At 36.8% G+C, this 4,567-nt stretch overlaps 1 long non-coding RNA gene across 1 annotated transcript; it reads right to left on the bottom strand.

The window, feature by feature from the left end:
- Positions 1-427: 427 nt before the first annotated feature.
- On the bottom strand, positions 428-3,701 carry LOC147020567 (uncharacterized). Its single transcript, XR_015061876.1, has 2 exons — positions 2,640-3,701; positions 428-2,542 (listed from the first exon to the last, which is right to left on the bottom strand). It is a non-coding gene; the product is annotated as an uncharacterized LOC147020567 (long non-coding RNA).
- Between the last annotated feature and the right edge of the window lie 866 nt (positions 3,702-4,567).

The raw sequence follows: 4,567 nt of genomic DNA, 5'->3' as shown, positions 1-4,567 counted from the left end.
AAGAGCAATTAGCTGATGAATTACATAAACCAATATTCACAAAGTTTCAGAGAAGGAAAGTTTATTCCAAGGAAGTTGATTATATCTGGTCTGCTGATTTGATTGAACTCAATAATGATAAGGGGTACAAGTATGCTTTAACCGTTATTGATTTGAGGAGTAGATATGCGTGGGTTGTCCCTTTAAAAAACAAAACAGGTAATACTCTTATGTTAGCTTTTCAACAGATATTTAATAAAAGTAAGAGAAAACCTAAGAAATTGTGGACTGATGAGGGTAGAGAGTTTTATAACAAGACATTTATGAATTTTCTAAAAAATAACAGTATTACATTATACAGTACCTTTAATGAAGGGAAGGCAGTTGTTGTTGAACGTTTTAATCGTACCTTAAAAGAGAGACTATATAAAAAATTCACACAACTCGGTTCACAACAATGGTCATCTTTTATTCAGGATATTGTGGATAAGTATAATGACACGATTCACACATCAACGAATATGAAGCCATCAGAAACATTTACAAAATTAAAATATGAAAAAGAGATTAATGTCAGAAAACCTAAGTTCAAAGTTGGTGATATCGTAAGAATATATAGGTGGAAATCTCATTTTGAAAAGGGTTTTACTGAACGATGGACGAAAGAACTTTTTAAAATTGTTGATGTAATAGATACAGTTCCTTGGACTTATAAAATATATGATTTGGAAGGGGAAGAGATTTTAGGTTCATTTTATTCACAGGAATTACAAAAGACAAAACTAAGCATATAATACACCTTTGTGGACACTAGAGGAACAAGTCCGAGGTGTATTACAGTATATAATGTGTGTCAAGGGGGACGTTCTTAGATCTGTGAACCCCAAACACAGAATCCTCAACTGAATAGTCAAGGCTTAACTTTTGTTTGTGTGTGTGTGTGCAATGGGAGCAATAGGTTGGCGCTTCACTCCCTCCTACTATACACCGTTGTGGACACTCGAGGGCCAAGTCCGAGGTGTATAACAGTATATAATGTGTGTCAAGGGGGACGTTCTTAGATCTGTGAACCCCAAACACAGAATCCTCAACTGAATAGTCAAGGCTTAACTTTTGTTTGTTGATGTGTATGTGTGTGTGTCCCAACCCTCACATTCAAAATCTCAACCCTAACCCTCACATTCAAAATCTCAACCCCAACTCAATCCTCGCCCAACACAATGTCTTTTTCAAAATGAGATTTCCACCTATATATATATATATTTTTACGTTTTTTTTTTTTCTTCTTCCAATTCTGTCTTTTTAAGGCTTTCAGGTTTGATGACGTAGAAAGAGGGAGTAAGCCTGCACTTTCTTCCCAGAACGAACAATGTATATTTTTTGTTTTTTTTTCTCTTCTTCCAATTCTGTCTTTTAAGGCTTTCAGGTTTGATGACGTAGAAAGAGGGAGTAAGCCTGCACTTTCTTCCCAGAACGAACAATGTATATTTTTTGTTTTTTTTCTCTTCTTCCAATTCTGTCTTTTAAGGCTTTCAGGTTTGATGACGAAGAAAGAGGGAGTAAGCCTGCACTTTCTTCCCAGAACTTTCTTGATCTTGCTCCCATCAAGCACCATCCGACAAAGAACTACATCGATAGGTTTAGATCCCAAAGAGTGATAGCAACTCCAAAAGTCTCCAAAATATAAATAAATAAAATAATAATAATAATAAATAAATAAATAAATAAATAAAAGCCCCCAAAAAAGTTTCAAGTGTCCAACATAAACCCAACTTTCCAAGTCTTCAAGGTATAACCACATTCCCGTTGAGTTTCCAAGATATGTATCACATTGTGAGTTATCAATCCAGAACCCACATTTCAAGTATTCAAAGTAAAACCAACTTACAAAGTCTCTTAAGGATAACTCATTTACTGATTTTTTCAAAATTTGTGAGTCTCCAAGGTAGGCCCCATATTTAGAACCATCTTGGCAGAACCCTTTTCCTGAGTCTCCAAGGTAGTTATTTAAACCATCAAGGCAGAACTCATTTACTGATTTTTTCAAAATTTGTGAGTCTCCAAGGTAGGCCCCATATTTAGAACCATCTTGGCAGAACCCTTTTCCTGAGTCTCCAAGGTAGTTATTTAAACCATCAAGGCAGAACTCATTTACTGATTTTTTCAAAATTTGTGAGTCTCCAAGGTAGGCCCCATATTTAGAACCATCTTGGCAAAACCCTTTTCCTGAGTCTCCAAGGTAGTTATTTAAACCATCAAGGCAGAACTCATTTACTGATTTTTTCAAAATTTGTGAGTCTCCAAGGTAAAACTTGTATTCTGGCTCATCAAGGTATAACTTGTTCAGTGGGTATTGTCTTGATAACTCACAATGAGTACTATTGCTGTAAAACTCTTTTTCAGGATTTTGCTGGTCTCCAAGGTATAACTCTTTGGTTGGGTCATCAAGGACGAACTCGTTCTGTGGGTCTTGGTCGCTCATAAGGTCTTCAACCAAGCCAACAATTTCGCCCCAAGTTGTAGCAAAAGCAGTATTTTCATTTCGTATTTCAGACACAATTTCCTGTGAGAGAAAATAATAATGTATTAATTAAGTTATTTAATTATTAAATGAGTATGCTTCAATCAAAGTTTGAAAATAGGAAAATAAAAAATCTTACCTCAATAGATAAGAGGTTTGAATCCAGTTCATCAACTTGAAGGTTTAGTTCCATAGAAGACAGAGAGTTCCAAGGAACACTAAAGTCATCCCACTCAAGGTCTTCAACCAAGCCAACAATTTCCCCCAAGTTGTAGCAAAAGCAGTATTTTCAGATACAATTTCCTGTGAGAGAAAATAATAATGTATTAATTAAGTTATTTAATTATTAAATGAGTATGCTTCAATCAAAGTTTGAAAATAGGAAAATAAAAAATCTTACCTCAATAGATAAGAGGTTTGAATCCAGTTCATCAACTTGAAGGTTTAGTTCCATAGAAGACAGAGAGTTTGAGACAAGCACACAGAACACCATTGCCAGCAAGAACAAATGTTTAAAATGGAGCCTGGGTTTGAAGCTTTTATAGAGAAAGACTGGTGGGTGTGGTTTCCTTTGGAAATTCCCTGGGCAAGCCTAGGCAAGCCTTCATTGGGAAATTTTTCAAAACCATAACATCCTGTAATTTTCTAGTGATTTCTTTGTGAGTCAGAGATGAACTGGAAATGATGTAAGAGTGGGCGGGGCTTAGCAAAAGTAGGCGGAGCTTAGGAAAAGTGGGCGTGGCTTAGAAAAAATACCTTATGAAAAGTGGGCGGAGCTTAGCAAAAGTGGGCGGGGCTTAGGAAAAGTGGGCGGGGCTTAACAAAAAATAACCTGTGGCTCAGGAGGTGGTCAAACAAGAGCATTAAGAGAAGTTTATCATTTCGTAATGGCACAAATGGGGTATCTTAAAAAATATAAAGATTCAAATGTTTTGTTTGTCAATATTTTAGATGGGGATTATTGTGCAAAGAAAATTAAACTATTGAAGGAATTTGAGAATGAACAAATCTTTATAGGTTCAATGAGTGAGCTGTTCAACCCCCAGGTGTTCAATTCAATGAGGTTCAACCTCCAGGTTAAAAGGGGAGACAAATAAATATACCTTGGGATAAAAAGGGGATTTATTTTTAGGGAAAAAAAATATAAATCGCTGAAAATCCCCCATTCATTTACATGGGGCAAAGTGAGCCAGAATCAGTATTCTTACCCTACTGATGGCCTTGATGAGCAGGTGACAAGAAAGAAGCCATGATTTAAAAAGATGCATCTTAAAGCTATTATGAAGTTTGTGAAAAAGCATCTTAATGATCAGGCATGTGGATAAAGGTTTTATCGTCAGACGAGACAAAAATTGAACTTTTTGGTCTAAATTCAAAGCAGTACATCTTTGCGCAAGACGAGCACTTCACATCACACAGTTAACACCATCCTTACTGCCCAGCCTGGTTGTGGCAGCATCATGCTCTGGGGTTGCTTTTAATCATCAGGGACTGGCAAGCTTGTCAGGATAGATGGAACAATGGATGGTGCAAAGTACAGGAGAATCCTTGATGAAAACCTGCTTGAGTCAGCCATGAATCTGAAACTGGGTCGGAGATTCACATTTCAGCAGGATAATGATCCGAAGCACGAAGGTGAAGCCACACTGGAGTGGTTGAATAAGAAAAAAATAAATGTTCTTGAGTGGCCCAGGCAAAGTCCTGACTTGAACCCAATTGAACATTAATGGCGAGACTTGAAGATTGCAGCCCATCAAGGATCCCCATCAAACTTGGAAGAACTAAAACAATTTTCACTTGAAGAATGGCCAAATATGTCACAATCTCACTGTACAAAGCTGGGAGAGACCAACCCAAAAACACTCATCGCAGTCATTGGTGTAAAAGTTGCTTCCACCAAGTGCTGACCGAAGGGGTTGAACACTTTTTCAACCAGTGAATTTTGATTTGTGCATGTTTTTTGCAGGTATTCCTGACATGTAACCTCCTTCAGCTGTAACAGTATTTAGATTGATCCTTTCAGTTATGAATAAAAAAGTTCATTTGGAACAATTGTTTCTGCATAAT

This window comes from Eptatretus burgeri, chromosome 9 (genome assembly GCF_056783735.1).
Source record: "Eptatretus burgeri isolate ZD-2024b chromosome 9, Ebu_testis_v1, whole genome shotgun sequence".
Taxonomy (NCBI): Eukaryota; Metazoa; Chordata; class Myxini; order Myxiniformes; family Myxinidae; genus Eptatretus; species Eptatretus burgeri.
This window is presented reverse-complemented; position numbering and strand designations above follow the sequence as displayed.